Source organism: Ursus maritimus, unplaced genomic scaffold (assembly GCF_017311325.1).
Source record: "Ursus maritimus isolate PB19 unplaced genomic scaffold, ASM1731132v1 scaffold_14, whole genome shotgun sequence".
Lineage (NCBI taxonomy): Eukaryota > Metazoa > Chordata > Mammalia > Carnivora > Ursidae > Ursus > Ursus maritimus.
In genome coordinates this window covers 37,737,795-37,751,089 of record NW_024423786.1, presented here as the reverse complement: position 1 = coordinate 37,751,089, position 13,295 = coordinate 37,737,795, and the positions used below count along the sequence as shown (strand labels likewise).

Sequence of the window (13,295 nt, the reverse complement as noted above, 5' to 3'; positions counted from 1 at the left end):
TTAGATTCCTAGAGTGTCTGAACCAAATATTTCCTCGTCTGAACCCCCACTGAAAGTTTGCTCTCACAGGAGTTAAGGCTGTATTATAATTATGTTTGTGTGCCTGTATCCCCCAGGAGCCTCAGGAACTGTGTGCTTTTCATCTTTTTATAACAAATCCCCAGGGTCTTTTCAATGTAACTGAATCCCCTTATGGCAAATGGGAACTGTGGACACACCTAATATTCTGTCCAATACATGTTCATGCAACCCAATCCTATACTAGACTTTGGGACTACTGAGATGGATCAACTGCTGGTCCCATCTGAAGGAGTCAGATACAATTTCCAATAAGAGCGAAATAGGTGCCCAAGATAATTGCAAAAATACAGCCGAGTCTGGGAATCCCAGCTAATCTCTCATAGAGGTGAGTATGAGCCTGTGATCTTCTCTGGAAGAAGATAGTGGGATTGACTTAACAGTGAAGATGTTAGCCTAATTTTTTTCTGAGCTAAAGAAACCTGCACATACATTTAGCACTTTCAAAGAATGTTTGTAACCATTTTCTCATTTCTTTCTCACCGTTGCAAGCATGTTATTCCCATTTTACAGATGAAGAACCCATCTCAGGGAGGTTAAGTGATTTGCCAAAGGTCACATGACATGCGGGAGGAGTTGGTCCTTCCCCAACTCCCATCCTTGAGGAAGAACCCTCTCCCCCCCAGCTTGGAGGGAGTTACGGCTCCTTCCAGATAATCTCAAGTTCTCTCCAAACCTTGAAGCCTGTAAATGGTGACTATTCTTCCTCCCCTGCTCAGAAAAAGAACTATTGAACACCCACAGTGCAGAGGCATCATTCCTTCTCCCTTGCAAATAATAAATCTGCTCTCAGTAAAAGACGAGTGTTAAGTCATTTACCCCTGAAGTAAATAAATTCTCCTACTTTCTCACTGTGTAACATATAGATATATATAAATATAAATATTTTAAAATATTTATTTATTCATATTTCAATTCTTGGAACTGGGTTCAAATTCTGACTCCACCAATTACTTGGATGTGAGATCTCCTACAACTCAACTTCTCTGAGCTTCAGTTACTTTCTTTTTTAAAAGTGGAGGTAAAGTTCACATAACATAAAATTAACCACTTTAAATGAACAGTTAGGTATCATTTAGTACATTCACAATGTTATACAATTACCACTTCTGTTTACTTTCGAAATATTTTCATCACCCCAAAATAAAATCCTGTATCCATTAAGCAATTACTCTCCATTCTACTCACTGCCCCCTCCTCGGACCCCTACCCCCACCCCAGCCCTGGCAACTACCAATGTGCTTTCTGTCTCTATGGATTTACCCATTCTGGATATTTCATATAAATGAAATCATAAAATATATGAGCTTTGGTGTCTAGACTAGTTTACTTAGCATATTTTCAATATGGTACTATATGTTGTAGCATGTTGCAGAATCTCTTTCCGTTTGTTGCTAAATTATATTCCATCGTACGGATATACTACTTTTGTTTATCCATTCATCTGCCGATAAACACTTGGGTCATTTCCACCTTTTGGATATTGTGAATAATGTTGCAATGAACAATGGCATACAAGTATCTGTTGAAGTCCCTGTTCTCAATTCTTTAGGATATGTACCTAGGAGTGAAATTGTTGGGTTATATCGTGATTCTATGCTTAACTTTTTGAGGGACTGCCAAAGAGTTTTCCACAGTGACTGTGCCATTTGACATTCCTATCAACAACACACAAGTGTTCCAGTTTCTCCACATCCTCACTAACACTTGTTATTTTCTGGGTTGTTTGTTGTTGTTGTTGTTGTTGTTGTTGTTTACAGTATTTTATAATAGGCATCCTAATGGGTATGAAGTGGTATCTCATTGTGGTTTTTATCTGCATTTCCCTAATGATTAATGATTTTAAGCATCTTTTCACATCCTTACTAGCTATTTGTATATCTTTTTAAGAGAAATGTCTATTCAAGTCCTTTGCTATTTTTGAGTCTGGTTACTTGTCTTTTGTTGTTGTTGAATTATAGGAGTTCTTTATATATTCTGGATATCAATCCCTTATCAGATATATGATTTGAAATGTTTCTTCCAACCCATGGTTTGTGCTTTTCATTCTGTTGATGGTTCTTCTGATACATACTGGTATTTAATTTTCATGAAACCCAATTTGTCTATTTTTTTTCTTTCGTTGCCTGGCCTTTGTTGTCATATCCAAGAAATCATTGCCAAACTCAATGTCATAAAGCTATTTCCCTATGTTTTCTTTTAAGACTTTTATAGCTTTAGGATTTACATTTAGGTATTTGATCCATTTTGAGTTAGTTTTTGTATATACTGTAAGGTAAGGGTCCAGTTTCCTTCTTTAGCATGTAGATATCCGGTTTTCCCAGCACCATTTGTTGAAAAGACTCTCCTTTCCCCCATTTAATGGTCTTGGCATCCTTATAGAAAATCATTTGACCATATAATGTGAGGGTTAATTTCCGGGTTCTGTGCTCTTCCATTGACCTACATGCCTGTCTTTATGCCAGTACCACACTGTTTTGATTACTGTAACTTTGTAAGGTTTCAAATTAGGATATCTTCAGCTTTATTCTTTTTCAAGATTGTTTAGGCCCTTTGGGGTCCCGTGAGACTCCACATGAATTTTGGGATGGATTTTTCTATTTCCGCAAAACACAAAAACAAAAACACATTGCAGCTTGGTAGGGATTGCATCAAATGTGTAGATTGCTTTGGGTAGCGTTGACATTTCAACAATATTAAGTCTTCCAGTCCATGAACACAGAATGTCTCTCCATTTCTCAGTATCTTCTTTAATTTCTATACCCATGTTTTATAGTTTTCAGAGTACAAGTCTTTTGTCTTCAGTTTATTCGAGTATCTTATTCTTTTTGATGCTAACGTAAATGGAACTGTTTTCTTAATTTCCTTTTCAGATTGTTCAGTGTTCATGTATAGAAATGCAACTGATTTTCATATGTTGGTTTTGTATCTTGCAACTTTGCTGAATATTTATTAGTCCTTTTTTGGGAGGTGTGGAATCTTTAGAGTTTTCTACATATAAGACCATGTCATCTGTGAACACAGAATTTTACCTCTTCTTTTCCCATTTGGATGCCTTTTATTTCCTTTTCTTGCCTACTTGCTCTGGTCAGGGCCACCAGTACTATGTTGAATAGAAGTGGTGAGAGTGGACATCCTTGTCTTGTTCCTGATCTTAGAGGGAAATTTTTCAGTTTTTCACCATTGACTATATGATGTGAGCTGTGGGCTTTTCATATAAGGCCTTTATTATGTTGATGTAAGTTCCTTTTATTCCTAGTTTGTTGAGGTTTTTGGTTTTTTGGATTTTTTTTTAATTATGAAAGGGACAATTTGGATGTTTGTCATCTTTTTCTCGCCTAATTGCTCTGACTAGAACCTCCAGCACAATGTTAAATAGCAGTGGTGAAAACAGACATTGTGATCTTCTTCTTGGTCTGGAGGAGAAAACTTTCAGAGCTTTCAGTATTTCACTTTTGAGTATGATATTAGCTGTGGATTTGTTATAATGTCCTTTGTCATGTTAAGGAAGTTCCTCTCTTTCCTAGTTTTCTGAGTGTTTTTATCATGAAAACAAACCCTGCCTCTGGGAGAATCCATGTGTAGTGAGGGTAGGCAAATCCTTATGGCACTGGAGTCCAGAGTCCCTCACATTTCCCACCCAGCCCTAACACAGGGTAGGTTAAATAGAACCTCAGCCACCAAAGCTTTGACTCTAAAGTGATCTGGGAGTGGCCACTGACTGAGTTATTGGGAGTTATACTGAGAGGACAGGAATGACCCATCCCAACCTATCGAGCCAAACACTGAAATCCAGCTAGGATGACTTCTTTTATTTTTTAAAAAAATAATTATTTATTTATTTGAGAGAGAGAGAGAGTGCAGGGGGAGGGGCAGAGGGAGAGGGAGAGAGAGAACCTCAAGCAGACTCTCCACTGAGCATGGAACCTGATGCAGGGCTCGATCCCATGAAACCGGGATCATGACCTGTGCCGAAATCAAGAGTTGGATACTGAACTGACTGAGCCATGAAGGCGCCCTTTTTATTTTTATTTTTTTTAAGTTTCTGTTTTAATCACCTGGTGCTCATTGCAACGACTACACTCTTTAATCCCCATCACCTATTTCATCCATCCACCCACCCACCTCCCCTCTGGTACCCATCCATTGGTTCTTTATAGTTAAGAGGTAGGATGACTTCTTTCTTATTTTTCTGTATCTCCAATTTCCCCCATGCTGTTCTGCTATCCAAGGCGTTATCCTTAAAGTTCTTTTTTGGCGAGTCTTCCATTGCATTACACCTCCCCCCCCTCCGGTGCAAGGGAGCTCTTTCCTCCCCCTTTATTTTCCCATGGCCCATGATTTGGAGAAATGACCTCATTCTGTAGAGGGTATCACAATTCAGGTCAGCTCTACCCAGAAGGTCCAAGGGACCCTCCGCCCCTCCGCTTTCATTTCCAGTGCCTCTCAGGCCTGCTTCAAGGATGGGCCCAACACATCTTCATATTTGCTAAGCATATTTATTGAGCTTTTCTGTACCTCTTCTAGGTCTTGGGGATCTTGGTGAGACAGACAAAGTTCCTTGTTCCATTTCACAGTCTAATTAGGGGAGAGAGATGATAAACCATGAAAAAAAATATCAGATAGCCCTAAATTCTCTGAAGACTGAGAAAATAGGGTGGTGTAATGGTGACTGGGCAGCTAGGTAGACTGGGTAGATAGTCATGGAGGGCTTCTCTGAGGAAGCTGATAAAGAATGATGGAACTGAATGGGATCATTCTTTTTTAAAAGCAACTGTTTCTATGACAACAAATGTACATTGTCATTTATCAGGTACCGTAATCTGTGCTGTCTCCCTAGGACAGTTGATCAACAGCATCCTTCACACCCTTTCCAGGGCCAGCCCTCAAAGTGATCCCTCGACACCATGCAATCTGGGAGCAGAGTTACAGGCCACTTCTCTGCTCTCTAGGATAGTCATCTGGGGTTCTCACTACACACCATGCTGCCCCTGAGTTCTGGTCCTTCTGCCTAGAATTCTCCTTCCCTGGGCCTTCACAAGCATCTCTCTGGCATCCTTGGCATTCAGGTTTCAGCTTTCCTCATCAGGGTCTTATCCAATTCCTCCCCTTTCCTGACTGCCTCTCCTATACAGGTCTCTGTTTTATGTTCTTTTCAGCACTCGTTAGAATTTGAAGTCGTTTTGTGATGCTTGTCTCTCCTGTTTAGAAGGTAAACTACTTCAGGACAGAGACGTGTTTTCTCTTGTTCAGTATGGTGCTCCTCAGGGCCTAGATCAGCATCTGAAACATAGTTTGGGGACGATAAATGTCTGCTGAATGAACATCCACAAGGAACAGGATTTTATTAGTTAACACTCTACTGATGAGAACCCTCCAAGCTCAATTTTAAGCATAGTTCTTCATTCATTTTAGTGTGTGGTTATAAGAGTTGACTCTGGACCTAGATGTTCTGTACTCAAACCCCAACCTTCTTCTTACATCTCAGCTTCAGTTTTTCCGACTTTGAAGGGATGCTAATTGGATATGCCTCACAATCCCAATGTAAGGATTAAATGAGTTAATACCTGTAAAATACTTACAGTTATGCTTGGTGTGTCTTGTTACTATTCCCTAGCATCCAGCACAGTGCCTGGTACTCGATAAAGAATTGCCAAACATGGAATTTTATGATATAACAATTTTGCCAGGTTTTCATTAGACATTGGGGTGGATTTCTTTAAAAAGCCTCCCAGATGGGGCACCTGGGTGGCCTTCGGCTCAGGTCGTGATCCCAGGGGCCTGGGATTGAGCTCCTGCTTCTCCCTCTCCTGCTCCCCTGCACCTGCTCTCTCGCTCACTCTCTATCTCAAATAAATAAATATAATCTTTAAAAATAGAAAAAATAAAAAGTATCCTAGGGATTATAATCTAGTATGAGGGAAGTTGTGTGTAAGTAGAAAGTTTAAAAAACATCTCAAGAATAAGATGCCTATTGAAGAAAGAAATACAATTATCTGCCATTTTGGAACCTTGTTCAGAGTGATCATGGCTTCTGGTATCTTTGACATCCAGAAGTGGGGATGGGATGGAAGTTTGACTGGTGGAGGAAGGATTAAGCTGGCTTCTATGGAAGGTGGATGTGGTGAAACAGGGGAAAGGAATGGGGTGTTTTTTCCAGGTGTGAGTTCACAGTGATGGAGAAGGCCTAGCTCTAGCTTCTGATTGATTAGCAAGTCACAGGTGAATTTTGTCTAATTCTAGCAGGAAGATCCTCGATTTTTAAACCTCACTTGAATGTAGGGCCATCAAAAGGCAGGTATGCTTGTAACTCACTCTAGGTACTCCCTCTAATAGAACCCATTTTCCTACAGGTGAATATCCAAGTAGTCAGGGAAGCTCCTGGAAGGCAAGGAAACAGTGATGTCACAGAAGGGCAATGGCATCTTGGGAAGAGGGAATAGAAAGGGCTTCCATCAGCAAGGGAGCAAGCCCTGGCCCTTGTTGCTCCAACCTCAGTAACAAAGGTGGAAGGTAAGTGTGGGTGTCTTTGATGGTTGTGCATTTGGTCTTTTAGGGGGTAAACAATAAGATTCCTTTTTCAAGCCTCTGCCCAGCTTCATTGGTCTCTTTCTTCTCCCTTTGGTCATCTTTAGGGTTTTTATCTAAACCTGTTTCAACTCTTGAGACCAAGTTTTTTTTTTTTTTTAAGATTTTATTTATTTACTTGAGAAAGAGCAAGTGAGACACACACACACACACACACACAGCATCATCGGGGGGAGGGTCGGATGGAGAGGGAGAGGCAGACATCCTCCTGAGCAGGAAGCCCAGTGTGGGGCTTGATCCCAGGACCCTGGGATCATGACATGAGCCCAAGGCAGACGCTTAACCGACTGAGCCCCCAGGTGCCCCACCTTGAGACCAAATCTGCTTTATGTGTCACACAGGGAGTCCAAAGTAAGAGGCCAATTGGGAAAATTTAAGACCTGGAGCAAGGAGAGGTCAGAATGTTGATCTGACCTCAGGATGCTGAGAGAAGTGAATGAACTTTTGAGGGATCCTTTGTCGTTTAAGAGTATAGGATGAAGTCCTCTTACTTGAGGAAGCAGAGAGCCTCCAGAGGCTTTGAGTGAGCTGCTTTCTAACCCATGAGCCTGCTGTTTCCAGATGGTTATTAAAACGCATTTAGAAAGGCAGAGCCCTTTTCCTTACTCCCAGGGGATTATTCAAAAAGAAATACATGTGTATATGGGTGTGACACAGTGACAAAATTTCATTCAGGTGCAAGTGACTGATATCAGAGCCTTTCTGGAAAGACCCTTCAGACAAGGGAGAAGGGTATCAAGGCAAAATTTCCCGAGTCTTAGTAGCCACAGAACTGAGAATGGTACATTTGAGAACATGTGAAATCTATGATACTTTTTGGAGCACCTCCGCAGATTCAAATTCCCATCAATAGTTTGGAACACACACTTGTATTTTTATAACCTAATTTGTTCCAAAAATAACTATGTCTGATATCTAGAGGTGTGAAGGCCCAGAAGAAAAGGGAAGTGGGGAAGAGAAAAGATTTTTTATCCTCTTGATTTTATGAAGAAAACAAAACAAACCTTCAAAAAAAAAAAAAAGATCCGTTTTTAGAATTTTTTTCATCATCTTGCCAACGTTCACTTCCTTGGAGGAGGAAGAGGAGGAGGAGGAGAACCTGGGGCTGAGAAGGTGGATGGAGGAGGTGCAGGAGGAGGAGTGGGAGGAGGGGGAGAACCTGGGGCTGAGGAGGCGGAGGTGGGGGAGGAGGAGGTAGAGGAGGAAGAAGAGAAAGAAGAAAACCGGGGGCTGTAGTGCAGAGAGCTTACACAATACACTCTTCTCATTAGAGGCCACATGGCAGCAATTCCCAACCAAGGGAAGAGTGTATCCTTACCGTCCCACCCCCCACCCCCCGTGTCAGTGATTAAGAAAGCCCTTTCTTGTCCCTGCTTTTCTTTCAGGGAATTCTGAAGATAGCTTCAGTCAACAGGAAACGGGACAGGAGGTGGGGGCGGAGGGGGGAACCCGAGAGTTACAGGGTGCGCATCAATTTCAAGGGTCCTTGAGGGATGTGCACAACCTCTGTATGAGACGGTAGTAATAGCAGCAATCATCATTGACAGCATCACCAATGATCGGGCCCCAATGTTGAACTCCACATCTCCGTGCCAGGCACTCGCATCTTCTCATTCAATGCTAACAAGCCTCCCCTACGTGAGGAATGAGGAGGAACCCAGGTTCAATTGAAGCACTTAGTAGCGAGCGTGCCTCTCTGGTGGCTGGCGGGGTGCAAACCCATTCTGTCGGACCCACCCTGGAACCGTTCCCAGGTGGATTCAGGCCTGGGATTTTCGTGCCGCATTCACTCCTGCAACGGTCATCTTGTAGCTTAGATGGCTCTATCCAGGGACGAACCATGGTCCACCCGGCGCTGGGGAAGAACGGCCTCCAGGCGGCTCTCAGCGGAACTTTACTGTCGGCAGCGCATGTTCCCGTCCGGGCGGCCGGGCGCGCGGGCCGGGAGGGGGACGCATTCTGGCGCGGACCGCGAGCCGAGCCTGCGAGCGCCGCCGCCGGAGAAGACCGACGCTCGGCCGGAGCCAGCCCGCGGCGCCCGGGCCTGGCCGGCCGCTTCCCGCCTCAGCCGCCACCCCCGCCCCCGCCGCCGCAGACGCCGCCGAGGCAGGAGCAGCGGGACGCGCAGCCACTTGGCCTTGTCCGGCCCCGCGCGGCGCGGAGCCGCGGCGCCGGAGGTGAGTGCCGGTGCCGGCCCCCGGCTCCCGGCTTGGGCCGCCGGGACCCGCAACAATGGGGGCCGAGTGGGGACGCGGCCCGGGCCCAAGGCGCTCAGCGGCCTGGGGCAGCAAGCCGGTCCCAGCGGCCCGGGCCTTGGGGCGCTGGATCCCCACTGGGAAACTCCGGTGGCCAGAGCCTTGGAGGGGGTCTTGGCCTCGACCCTGGGCCTCGGTGGCTTATATTTTGTATCTTGGTAGCCAGGAAAGGGAGTCATAGGGGCACGGAGACTTAACTCCAGTGGTGTGCGCTCTTGACGCTTGATGCGGACGCCCTGGTGGCTGACCATAGTTGGGGGGGGGGGCTTGCGTTTGGAATTCTAGGGGCCTCAGGGTGCCGGGTCCGTAAGGCGCATCGGGATGTGTCTTCTTCCTCTCCCCTGCCTCCCGAGGTCTGTGAACTTGGCGGACTGGGGTCTGGCTGGGGAGAAGACGCACTTAGAGTTTAGCTTCTCTGGGGTGACCAGTGATTAGTTCCTGCAAAGGCAGGAGCTCAGCTGGGCACAGGGGAGTTGAGCAAAGAGCTGGATTCTCCGGGGCCCAGATGCATCCTGGCGTTGAGGGGTTCTTGGGCAGGGAACTGAGTGTCACAAGAGTGCCACGGTGAGAAGTGTTGGCTACCTTGGCGTTAGGGTGAGGCCGGAGTTGTGATTTGGGGAGTATAGAGGAGTGTTGTTGGTAGGCTGCCGAGTTTGGTAGGCTGCTTTATGTGGGCCATGGTGGTGGCAGCCTGGGAGATGAACAAGAGAACTTCGCAGAGTGGGCTTCCCGATGGAGAATGACCTCTTCCTGCGGGGGAGTGGGTGACTCAGATCTGTTAGAATTCCTGTGCTTGCTAGTGGATGTGGCTGACTCTATTAGCGCCTGGGCACCAAGGTGGATGGGGCTGGAAAGGGGTTTGAGGGGCTAAAGGAGTTTGTTCCTGAGTAGAAGATAGTGTGAAATCATTCCTTCTCACTCCTAGTCAGAATGGTAGCTGTCATTGACAATATTTTAAGAAAAGAATGTGTCGTGTTTGAATCCAAAGCTTGCTTCTGTTCATTTTTTTTCCTCCTGTTTTTGAGTTGTGACTCATACTTTCTTTTCAGCACTGTGGCTATTGTTTGTAATGCTAGCCAAACTTAATATGTAAATTCTAGGGGGTTTTAGTCCAATTCTTATAAATCTACATTAATTTAGGAGCCTGTTTTCATTAATTTGTGTGTCATTGTTGAATGTGTGCAACTCTAGAGGGGGATGTGAAGACCTGTTAACAGTTTATGTTAATTGTTCTTCGTATCCCCAAATCCATCAAACTTCATTTTCTCCTACTGCCATGAAGTCATTATGTTGAATCTGTTAAATCTTAGGGACTGCCACTTGAGCTCTCACAGGACATTATCTTCGCTAGAAGTTTTATCCACCTTCAGTGAGTTTGGTCTGTACACTGTCTTTCCTCTGTATTATTCAAAGGCAGTGTGCAGACTCCAACTCTGAGGCCTGCAGCTGTGCACCAGAGCTCTGTGTAGCATTCAGACAAAAGTTGGTGTATTGTCTGTGGATGAGGTATCAAACCCTAGATGAAAAAAAAAACAACCCAGCATCAGAATCATTGTACCTTCTGAGTTTATTTAGAGTTTTAAGAGGTACTGGAGTGTACTATAAATTTTCAGGTGAAATGTGAGGTAATTCTAACTATCTGTAGTTGTACTAATAGTTCTGGGGATTGGTTTTTTCCCCTTAATCTTAAAAAAATCATGTATTTCCCTTCAATTCTTTCTGTCTCTTTCTTTTAAATGTTTCTATTTTAAATAATTAATTCTTCCAAAAACTGATATCTGTTGAATTATGCCAGATACTGTGTTGGGCATTTCCACAGTGGCGATATTTATGACATTTTAATAGTTCTTAATTCAGAGGTCGCTATAGGTCTGTGAAGGAAGAAATGATTCAGGTATATCAGGCTTTTAATCAGTAAAGCTGTTGAATGAAGTTTTTATACAGTGCTAATTTTGACTAGTGGCAATTGATTATCTTCATATATTTTCATGAAAAAGGTTAGCTATAATGTGGTCACATTAGTATGGGATTGTTTTTGCATTATTTCATTTAAATACACCTGTTAACTTGAAGTATTTCTGTAGACGAACTGCACGTAACATATTGTTTCTGTGTGTGTCTGGATGAACAGTGATTTATAAATACTGTATATGTGCTTGGGTTCCCCAGGAAGCCGTCACACTTTCCTTTCCACTGTGGTTTGGGAGCATGAAGGCGTTGCTTACCCCCTTTGTCTGGTTCACTGTATGTAGGCTGGGAGTGTCTGCTGATCACTTGGAGTGCTGTCCCCTAGAACAGGAGGAATAAGATTGAGGTAAGACTCAGTGTATTTGAAATTACTTGCTTCTTGATATTCACTGCATAAAATATAATGTAAATTATATTTGAATTTTTTAAAATTGTTCATCTCCATTCTGATCTAGTAGAATGAAATTCCGTCCTTTGCTGTCTTCTCTATCTGTGTTTATATTTTGGCCAAAAATAAATGAAGAAATTTAAAATCAAGGCACTCACGTAATAAATTCTTGAAATACATTTCAAAGGAAAATAAAAACTAGTTTACATACATTGTTTTGAAAACAAAGTGCTGAAAGAAATGTTTTTGACTACCTCTTAGTCAAATGAATCTACTTCAGAAACTCTTGGAAAGAAGGCTTAGAGTTTTTGCTTTCTTTAGGAAAATTCTGAGGTGCCTAATACAATAGGAAGGGCATGTCTTTAGAGTCACCCCACCTTTACCTCTTGCTTGCTTTTTGACCTGGGCAAGCCGTTAACCTCTCTGAGCCTTGTTTTTTATTTCATTTATTTCTTTCATCTGTAAAATGGGGTTAATATTACCATCTCTGCAGATTGTATTGAGGACTGGAGATGAGGCATAGAGCTTTGTGGGTGGTCAGTGCTTGCTGCTAGCAGTAGTGTGTTGCTGTTAGTAGATGTTAGCGTAGTTTGAAGTAGTAATGGGGGCATTACTCTCAGTAGTATTAGTAGTAGGAGTATGGCTGAGTGCTGTGTATGGATGAGGGGCTCAGTTTCTTTGGTGAGGACGGCAGCCTGCTGTCTATACCTGTGTGCACTCTGGACAGGTGAGAGAATTGTCGAGGTAGTCTTTATCTAGTACTGGTGGGCAGGAATCCACACTATAAAGTCCAAGGTCATTTCTGGCACTGGTAGGTTTTTTCCTGGCAGTTTCTACGGAGAAGGCAGGAGGTAACTGTTTGGCATGTCCTTGTTTTGAGAACTGTAAGCATTCCCATTGACAGAGTGCTAGAGTATGCCAGGCAGCATGATGTTCTCTGTAGGCCATGATCAGGATGTTTCTCTAGCTTTCGTCTTGTCAGAGACCTGGTTTTGTCTTTTTGCTAGGAAAACTCCAGATGCTGGAGAGATTTGTCATTTTTCTCTAATTTGGGCTATTTTGATAGAATATAGCACTCTGTTCAGAAATGTTTTTGATGAACAGAAGGTTCACAGCCTTTGTTACAGAATTGTTCAGTTTTATTTTTTCCCTGAGAAGAAAAAAAGTCAAGAGAAAAATAAGTATGAGCCAGATAGAAGTGATTAGAAATAACTGGCCCTAAATCTCTTCTAGTCTTAGCGAAATCTCTCCTCCATTCCAGCTGGTCTTTAACTCCAGTTAAAAATAAATAATATTCCTTTGACCTTAAAATACAGTGAACATCTAGATCCTGGTATGTCTCTATTTCAACATCTCACAAGGACCTTTATGACCCAGCCTCTTCTGTATCTGCCTTTCTAGTCCCTCCTCTGCCACAATTCCTCTGGCCCTTGAGGCTCTAGCTATAGTGAACTCCTTGAGGGTCCCAGCATGCTCAGGCTAGTCCTCCTGCTAATTTTCCTCCCCATTCTAGTGGTTTTCTGGCTTGTGTTTACCAGGAATTAAGGCACCACCATCTCTTAAAAGATTCTTTGATTCTTTCTGGATTAAGCTGAATGCCTCTCTTTTGTGTGGCCATTGCAATTTGTCCAAGCTTCTTTCATAATTACACTGTACTCTTAACTTTTGGTATATTTTTGTGTTTTCCATGCTACGTTGTGACCTACTTGAGAATAGAGCCTTGTCTTGTTTATCCTTATATCCTAATACCAGCTCTGGCACAGAGTAGCTACTCAGTAAATGTTTGTTGAATGAACAAGTGAATGACCTCTGATATGAAACGACAGGAAATCATTCCTTGTGGAGTTGGTGGTGTGATAAGAGTTCTGATTTTATGGCTGCATAAAATCCTGGCTGAAACAGTGCTTCTGCCTTTGTACTTCCAGGTTGCTAAAAGCAGTATTGTGCTTGAAAATGTGTTGCTTAATTCCATATGTTTATGGTTTCAGGCTGGGGAGCTATTGCTTGCTTTCTGTGGG

The 13,295-nt window shown here is 43.2% G+C and overlaps 1 protein-coding gene across 1 annotated transcript in view; it reads left to right on the top strand.

Moving 5' to 3' along the window:
* Positions 1-8,757: 8,757 nt before the first annotated feature.
* The window catches only part of RAD54L2 (RAD54 like 2), a 113,606-nt gene continuing 109,068 nt past the window's right edge, over positions 8,758-13,295 (top strand). Inside the window, exons 1-2 of the mRNA XM_040628745.1 lie at positions 8,758-8,843; positions 11,091-11,235. The gene's annotated coding sequence lies outside the window, so the exon portion shown is untranslated. The remainder of the gene's footprint in view (positions 8,844-11,090; positions 11,236-13,295) is intronic.